The sequence below is a fragment of the Phodopus roborovskii genome, unplaced genomic scaffold (genome assembly GCF_943737965.1).
Source record: "Phodopus roborovskii unplaced genomic scaffold, PHOROB, whole genome shotgun sequence".
Lineage (NCBI taxonomy): Eukaryota > Metazoa > Chordata > Mammalia > Rodentia > Cricetidae > Phodopus > Phodopus roborovskii.
Genome location: NW_026126136.1, coordinates 56,534 through 66,478, shown reverse-complemented (window position 1 = coordinate 66,478; position 9,945 = coordinate 56,534). Strand labels below are relative to the sequence as shown.

Here is a 9,945-nt window from a genome sequence, read left to right as displayed (position 1 = left end):
AGATGCAGTGCATTGCATTCAATTCACCTGGCTATGCTACGAATGTGTGTGTGTGTGTGTGTGTGTGTGTGTGTGTGTTTGTATTTGGCTTCTGACCTCGGCATTTTGAAAAAGAAAGAATAAAAATGTCCAAAAAGCAGAGTACCTCAATGAAAAAGTTAGGCAGCAAACTCAGATAATTATTGGCTATTTGCCCTTAAGGTTTGGTAACAATCTAATCAACCAAGAAAGCCCTGTACAATGTAACATTCTACTTGTAAAACCAATACCTAAATATTTAATTTGATCAAGAAATAGAATATACATATATAATCCTATAAAGCTGATTTAACACAGCACAAAATGTTTAGTTTACAATACTGAAAAAAAAATACTAAGACCCTACTTGCATATCTGGCCACAGAAATTATACATTTTACAAAACATAATGTCTCCATTGAAGTTTAGTATCTCTCTGTAAAAATGGCAATTTGGTTTAGTGAAGACACTGAGTGATTATATGTCCAGGACTGCTTGCCAAGGTTGACCAAGGCCCAGCGATACTTGCTCTCCTCAATAAGGTTATGCACGAGATCCATATCATCCTCGGTTAGTTCACCTTGGTAAAAATTAATGCTTTCTTCAGTAACTGCAAGCATTTGAGATGAGAGCCACAAAGACCAGCAATAGCAATGAGGTTGAGTGCCCATATGGTATCATCTTAAATATAAGAAGAAGGCATCTGTCTTTCTCTTCTGTTTTATTCTGTCTTTGGTAAGTTTACTCTGTTCCTCGGTAAGTGCTTCATAAGAAGCTACATATTTGTATTTTACCATGTCAGTCCTTTCCCTTTAAAACAAATTGAGAATAAAAAAAGTCATGACTACCTAGGTGTTTCATTCTGTCTTAAGAATGTCACAGAGTTGTGAGCTGTCAAGTGGTATTTCACTCACCAAAAAAAAAAAAAAAGACATTTGGATAACAATTTATCATAAGGAACACATTTTATTTCCCACCTAAGTCTCTCTCTCTCTCTCTCTCTCTCTCTATATATATATATATATATATATATATATATATATATATATCTGGGCTATGATAGCACATGCCTTTAGAACCAGTGCTTAGGAGTCAGAGGCAGGCAGATATTTGAGTTTGAGTTCATCCTGATCTACAGAGTGAGTTCTAGAATAGACAGGGTACACACAGAAGCCCTGTCTTGAGGACCAAAACAAACAAACAAAAACCCAATATACAAAACAGGAATTTTTCTTTATTGCAAAAATATTTCCTATGGCTTCTCACAGTCCTCAGTCATGACATCTGGAAATTTTCGAGCAATGGTTGATTATAAGAAGTCATAGGAAACATAAGACTATGTGTCAGCCTCAGAACACAGGTCACCTCTGGGAAAGGATAAGTGGGGAAGATGATGAAGCTTTATTTCTATCTAACACCCTGAAAGAAGAAAAAATTTTAAAAAGGATTGTTTGGCAATCCCTGTTTTTATTTTACACAATGTGCATGCATGCAAGTGTATGCCAACTTGTAGAGTTCTAAAGGTGACACTGGATGCCTTCCCTGTTTGCTCTCTGATTTATTAGTTGAGAGAGGATCTTGACATTGAACCAGAACTTGAATAGCTAGCCAGCATGACCCAGGGAGATATTCTATTCTCTGTTCCTGAGTAGAGGACTTGAGGTGGCCACCAAGCTGCCTGGCTGTTGGATGGGTTCCAGATATATGAACTCTAGTCCTGTACCTGCACATTAAGCACTTCATTCCGTGAGCCATCTTCCCCAACAACCACTTGCTAATTTTAATATGGATCTTTTTCTGCCTATTACCTGTAATTCTATGGCCAATTATAAAGTAAAACATAAAAAAAAACACAATTTCAGGCTTAGAAAAATAGTTTCAAAAACAATGAAAGAGTTACTAAAGAGGTGCTTAAAACATTCTTTGCTTGTTTTGTTACCTATTTGTTGGTTCTTTTTGTTTTTTGAGTTAGGATTTTTCTGTGTAGCATTGGTGGTGGTCCTAGAATTATCTTTGTAGACCATGCTGGCCTTGACCTCATGGAGATCTGTATTCCTCTGCCTTTGAAGTGCTTGGATTTAAGATGTGTGTCACTCTACTCTGCTTATTATTAATTTATTAACATGGTCTCACACTGTATCTCAGGCTGGCCTAGAATACTTATGTAGACCAGACTGTCCTTTCAAACCTCAGCCTCTCAAGAGCTGAGATAATGTACTTGTGACACCATGCCTAGGTAAGACATTTTCATATATTGTTTGTATTAATGGTTTTGAAGTAACATGTTCTCTTAGTATATTTGAATAGCAACTCTATTCAAAAGAGAATAGTATACATACTAAGATGAATGGCTAAGAAGTAAGCATATGTATAACTAATAGATAATTTAAAGAATATAGTAAATACATCAACACTAGAATCTAAAAGATGAGGTTGTAAGTATAACAGTCACACTTCCCTTCTTTCTGTGTCCCTCCTCCTAATCATTTCAGGATCTTCTGATTGGAGTGAATATACCCAATGTAGGTAGTTACATATCTGTTTCCTTAGCTACGTTAGTATCATTTCCTCATGACAGGTAAAATCATTAGAGGGAACCAGGGACAGAGCACTCAGGGTTGAGACAGGACTTTCAAACTTGTGATATATTTACCAGATGAAAGACTTGAAGGTATGATGCCAGTATCAAGATATAGTGAACAAAACCACACACAATGAGCTTTGTGCACCTCCATGCTGATAAAACCAATTGATTTTTATTGCACCTGTCACTAAGATCTGGAAAACCAGATGTGTCACTTACATCAATTAACAATAAAAAATGGGTGAGAAACTTGCTGTACTGCCTGGATATAAGAACAACAATAGCCCCTGAGACACAAGTGGCATAGCTGTCAAACTGAACTCTCTCAAAGGGTATACTGGGTTTCAGAATCTTTAGCATGTCTTCTCCTTTCACATCAAAAGCCATTAGATAGACCTGAAGGCTGGAGATCTTTCCTGCTAGGGATTTGAAGTTCTCATCATTTGGCATGTTGTGTAATCATTTGTGTATCACTGAAACATTGCAGACCAGGAGATCCCTGTGAAGGCACATGGCTGCTATCAGTTAAGACTCTTGCCATCTCAGCTGTAAAGTCACAGAAATCCAGGGCAAGTGAACTCAGATTTACATACCACTCTAGTTCAATTGCAGTAATAAGTGTGCTGTTGCCAGAATTATCATTGTCCAGTAAAATCAGGTGTTCCATAGTGTTGGCAATTGAGTTAGAGACAACAGGGATTTTGGGGGTCACTATTTCCAGCAGAAACACAAAAGACAGCTATTTTAGTCGCCTACTCCTACTCAGTATTTTTCAAACAGCTGCTAAGTTATACAAGGAGACAGGACTTGACACTAATCTTTTAGAAATGGGCAATACACAGCATTCAATGTTGAGATATATTGTTTCTCATTACTTTATTTCTATCCAATCTACAAATGCAATTAGTCTCACATTACAATGTAATCAGTAAGATACATTAAACATGCAGAAAAGATAATAAATGCAAGTGAAAAAATAACACCTTTAAATAGCAGGAAGGGGATTTGTGTAAGAGAGCTTTCTCTGCAGAAGAATCCAGGTTCATTTTCCAGCACCCACCCACCAGCACACTACCCTCACTCACTACATTTACAAGAGAACCAAAACCCTCTTCTGACTTGTATCAAACAGACATATATGCGGTATACATAAACCCATGCAGGCAAAGACTTAAAATGCATAAAATAAAATATTAACAATTCACATAGCAATAATTACCCAGCAAGCTATATGATTTATCCCAAAAGATTTATGCCATCAATTGTCACATAATCACAACTAAAATACAGTTAAGATATTTCTAGGACATATATTCTAGCCCAACATTGTGTGTGTGTGAGATAGAGAGAGATAGATAGAGAGGGAGAGAGAAAGAGAGAGAGAAAGAGACAGAGACAGAGAGAGAGAGAGAGAGAGAGAGAGAGAGGCAGGCTCTCTCAATCAAACCAGAGTCTGCTGACAGGGCTAGCCTCTGTGGGCCAGCTTGTTCTGGGATACCTGACCTTGGGCCTACCAAAGCTATAATTGTAGGTAATCCATCACGCTTCTACAGCATTTACATGAGATCAGGAAATGTGGATTCAGATCTTCTTGCCTGTACATTACCTCCATAATTTTTAATGATCACTGTTCTTGATTTTGTCTTATTACTTTTCAGTCAAACGCTCGGCTTATTAACATATGCCCCTGTAAAGCTTACTGTGTGACTTAACTGATTAATCTTCTTGAAGTCAAGTTCTTCCTTCTTGAGGTATGTGCTGGATAGACTTCTTTGCTTCTATCTCCAAACAGACTAAACTTCTGGATTTTCCTATAGGAGAAAATGGTCAAAATGATTTTCTAAATGTTTAATATAAGCAAATGCTAAAATATGTCTAAAAGATATTCTAGAGTAGCTTCTACCATCAAATTCATAGCCAAATCACATTCAGACTGTTGTGCATTTTCAGAGTGATGGCAAGTACAGAGAAACAGCAAACATGGTAAAGGGCATGGACTAAGTACAAAGCTTGTATTCAAATTTAATGACTGTGGACAACACTGTAACCAAAGCCAAATGCTGAGCTCACAGGTCCCACAGGTACAAGTAATTCGGTTACACAGGGAACAGGAGCAGTTTAAGTTATAAGACTTGTCAATCACAAGAACTTCTCAAGTCAGACAGGAAGTAATGGTGCATATCTCCCAGCACTGGAGCCATAAGTACATAGATTTCTGTGAACAGTTCAAGGACATCGTGGTGTATAAAGTGAGTCCAAGGACAGCCAGAGTTGTGACACAGAGAAACCCTGTCCCAAAAAACCAAACCAAATCAAACGAAAACTTTGTAAAATTCTTTAAAGTTTTAGATAATTTCGGTGACAAAATACCTCTCTAATAGAAAACTCGTAAATAAAATGCAAGAAAACAAATGAATATTTATGATACAAACTCCTGTATGGTAGTGTTCACTTTCAAACCTGGGACGAATGTTAAGTGTCTATGAGCATGTCAACTTGGAACTAGCTGCCAGGTTCTCCCAGTATCTCTCAGTTCCCCATTACAGTATCCGGCTGGCATACCTTCCCTTTTATAATTCAGACATTTTGGTTACCTGACCTTTTAGTACCTCCCACCTCCTAGCTGTTGCACCTGTTTCCCTCTCACCCTTCTGCCTTCACCTTCACCTCCTCCCACATGGTCCAGCTCAGCCTGACTCTCCCAGATGTCCCCGTGTCTACCTACTTTCTCCATTTTTTCTACAATACACTTTCTCCTTCACCATCCCGAAGCATTTTCCACTTTGTCATCTCTACATTCTAACTTGTCACATCTGGAATTCAGAAAAAAACATAAATTTCTCAGGAGAAAAAGCTGAAATATTTCTAAAAGAAAATTTGTAGATGATGGGATTCTATAAAGTAAAAAGTGCATCATTTTCAATTACTACTGATATTTAGATAAGTCATACAATAACAGTGTTTTCCCTTCAGTCCAAACTTCACTAGTGAGTATTACAGTATTCCACATGCCAGCAAACCGTTATCTCAAGAAGCTAAGTATCAAGTTACCCTATTAAAAAGTAAGGTACTGAACTAAATAGAGAATTCTAAATAGAGGATTCTAAAATGGCTGAAAGATACTTAAGAAACTGTTCAATATCTTTAGCCATCATGGAAATGCAAATTCAAAAACTCTGTGATACCATCTTGCTCCTGTCAGAATGACTACAATCAAAAGCACCAAAGACAGTTTATGCTGGAGAGGATGTGGAGAAAGGGGGACATTCTTCCACTGCTGGTGGAATCTGTTCAACAATGTTCCTAGAAGCATTCGATTTTGGAATGGCCAGAACCTGAAAGTAACCTAAATGATCCTCAAATGAAGAATAAATAGAGAAAATGTGGTACATTTATACAATGCAGTACTACTCAGTGAAAAGAACAACGGAATCTTGAAATTCACAGCAAATTGGATGGAAATAGAAAAATCCATGTTGAATGAGGTTAGCTATGCTCGTATATGGGTATTAGACTTGGAGCAAAGGATTACAATCCATACCACCAGAGAAGCTGGGAAGCAAGGAGGACCCTAAGTTAGACATACATGCTCCCTCCAGAGAAGGGGGAAGGAAGAAGATTTCTTGAGCAAATTGGCAGCATGAGAGTAGAAGAGGGTAATGAAGAGGAAGAGAATGGGAGAGGAGAATATGAGGGCCAGGAAGACTGAGTATAGGGGAGGGAATACAGTAGAGCAAGAAAGGAGGTACCATAATAGATGGAACCATTAGAGATTTAAAGAGAAATCAGACACCAGGTAAATATTCAGAATTCTTCACGAATGACCCCAACTAAGAATCTAAACAATAATGGAGAGGCTACTCTTCCCCTATAATGAGATTGATGACTATTTTATATGCCATCCTAGAGCCTTCATCCAGTTCATGGTGGAAGCATAAGCACATACCCACAGCTAAAAACTGAGCCAAAATCCTGGAATTCAATTCCAGAGAGGGAGGATTGATGGGCAAATGGGTCAGGACCAGGCTGGAAAACCCAGAGTAACAGCTGATCTAAACAAAGGAAGCTCATGGACTCCAGTCTGATATCTGGAAAACCAGCATAGGGCTGAGCCAGACCCCCCGGAAACTGGGTGTCAATTAGGTGGACTGTGTAGTCTATGAGGCCTCTGGTAGTGGATCAATATTTATCCCTAGTGTAAAGATGTACGTTGGGTTCCCATTCCACCTACAGAGTGACTCTCTCAGCCTAGACACATGGGGGAGGGATTAGGCCCTGTTCAAAAGATGTACAATTTTGAAGCTGTCCCAAAGAAGGTCTCACCCTCCCTGCAGAGCAGAACATGGATGTGACAGGAGGGCGGTGTGGGGCACGGGTGGAGGGGAGGGAGAGGAAACTAGGATTGACATGTAAAACAAGATTGTTTCTAATTTCAATACAAAATCATTAAAAAGTTATTAGAAAAAAGTCCATTATTATGGTAGTGATTAAAGTGACACGTTTATAAAATTAAGAAAGATATGTCAGTGTTAACTGCATATATCAACTATGAATGCTATCTATATAAATTGTACTATAATAAACTTGATTAAATTTACATTTACCAAAATAGAACCAAGTGCTAATACATAGTATAATATGGATATAAATTGCATCCATCATATTATGGCATACAATAAAATTGTTTTCATTGTATTCTATCTGTATGAAAATCTAGAACAATCAAATTCCAAGGTTAGATCATTATTTCATTACGGTAAATGATAGGGGGAAAAAGATAGAGGACACAGTAGCATTTGGTTGATTAAAAAAATTTTCTAAATCTTGAATCTGGTGGTTATACAGCTGAATTAGTCTATAAACTGAGCTAAACTCTTAAAATGTGAGTAAGAGGAGGTTAGAGAAATGGTGTAAAGTCTAAGAGCATTAATAGTATTTTCAGAGGTCCTGAGTTCAATTCCCAGCAACCACATGGTGGCTCACAGCCATCAAAGATGAGAGCTGGTGCCCTCTTCTGGTACAGGAAAATGTAGATAGCACACTATACATGATAAATAAATAAATCCATATGAAAATGATTAAGTAGCGGGGCTATGTTGGCCGATGACTTTAATCCCAGCACTCAGGAGGAAGAAGCAAGTGGATCCCTATGAGTTCGAGGCCAGCCTCATCTTCAGAGCTAGTTGCAGGATAGGCTACAAAGCAATAAAGAGAAACCCTGTGAAGAAAAACTAAAAAGAAAAGAAAAGAAAAAATTAAGAGTAAGGGCCCAAAGAGATGGCACAGCCGTTAGGTGTGTTTACTGAATTGCTCATGACCTGCGTTCAATTCTCAGCACCCATACAGAAGTTTGCAATTGCCTTTGTCTTTAGCTCTGGAGATCTAACCCTGCAGGCTCAAGAACATATGTGTTATACAAATATACACTCAGGCAGACACACATACAGATAAAATTAAATAAACCTTTTTTGCTTGTTTTGTTTTTGTCTCAAGTATTTTCTGCTTATTTATAAGTACCTTCTCAGCTTCTGAGATTCATGCTCTCTGAAAATGAAAATAATTGTAAATCCAAAAGTGCACTTAGAGCTGAAGGCCATTTATTTCTATTTAAGTTGAGGAACAAGAATGAATGTGAAACTTAGTCAATTTCTTTGAGTGAATCTAAGATAAACTGATTTTCATAATTTGAACTAAGATATAAAACTGACAGCAACATAACAATTGCAGAGTTAATCATCTGTCTTAGTGCATTTTCTGTTCGTATAACTTAATAGTCTAGATCAGGTAATTTACAAAAGATACAAATTTAGCTATCACATAGTTCTAGAAGCTGGGCAGTTAAACAACAGGGAAGTAGCATCTGATGGGCACATTCTTTGTGCATTTCACCATGGGGAAGAAAGGGATTGGGAATCATAGCATGACCAGTCAAGCTCACCAGTTCCTGTCTCTCTTGCTTTTAAAAGTTATTAAGGCTAACATAGCCTCACACTTATGATATAATTCTAATGGTCTGCCACATGGATTTGAGGATAAAGCTTTCGATTTAGAAACACTTCTCACTGGCTTTGGACCCCAGCACCTATGTGGTGATTCACAATTGCATTTACCTCCAATTCCATGGGATACAATGCCCTCTTCTGGCTTCTGCAGGCACTGAAGACACAAGGTACATGTAAGCAACACATGCACATATGAAAGAGATATCTAAAAGAAAACCTGCCTTGTAAGGTGTACGGTTTTTTCCTCCCGCCACCTAGTCTTGTCCCCCCGCTGCGCCACCCCAAATAACACACAGAGACTCTGTATTTGATATTATGCTGTTGGCCTGGTACTACTTTCTTATCAGCTAGCTCTGTCTTAAGTATTAACCCATTTCTTCTGATCTATGTATTTCTCTTACCGGGGAGCCTGCCAGCATACTGCTTTCTCCAGACTCTCCATCTTGGCTCTTTCTTACTACTTCCTATTTCCTCATTGTCTCCTAGTCCCTCCTATCTTACTTTCCTATTGGCCAACAGTGCTTTATTCATTAACCAGTATGAGAAACATATACAGAATGACATCTCCCATCACTGCCTACATAGCTTAAAATGGGAAATCTGGTACCCACCCAGATGGTGGGTAAAGGATGGCTGCACTAGCTTATTCATGGTACTGTGGTGGTGAGTCGTCATAGGAGAGACATTGTAGTCAAATTTCACCTCCAATGAGAGCAGTAGTCACTGCATTTTTATATTCACAAGCCATAAAGTTCTCCTCTTTCTACTAACCTTGTAAGCACCCACCTGTGGAATACTCCTTTACACTGTGTGAATATGTCAATGTGATTGGTTTGATAAATAATATGATAGTCCAATAGCTGGATAGGAAAAGGTTATGGGGGGAGCCAAACATAGATTGCTAGAAAGAGGAAGGGCAAAGTCAAAGGAGTATTGAGCAGATGCAGAGAGAATCAAGATGGATATACATTAATTAGAAAAGGTACAATTCCACATGGCAAAATCTAGTTAAAGAGAAAAATATGGGTTAATTAAAATGTAAAAGTTAGTAACAAATCTGAGCTGTGGTCAGATATTCATAATTAATATTAAGCCTCTGTTTGCTTTGGGAGAAGCTTGAGGGACCCAGACTTCTGCCTACAACAAATTTGACCCAGTGCATGGCATACCCTAAGGATCCAGGGGATAGCACACTAGATCAAGCAGGAGTAAACATATCAGCAATCAGCATAGAAAGCCACAAAACACATACAATGAAATTGCAGCAGAAATCCCCATCCCCATATTTGGGGAAGTTATAGCCATCTAAGGTCGGGAAATATCTAGAACTCCCGGTATGAC

At 38.2% G+C, this 9,945-nt stretch overlaps 1 pseudogene; it reads right to left on the bottom strand.

Annotated features, from left to right (window-relative positions):
* Window positions 1-381: 381 nt before the first annotated feature.
* Window positions 382-5,336, bottom strand: LOC127218497 (F-box only protein 33-like; annotated as a pseudogene).
* Window positions 5,337-9,945: the final 4,609 nt, after the last annotated feature.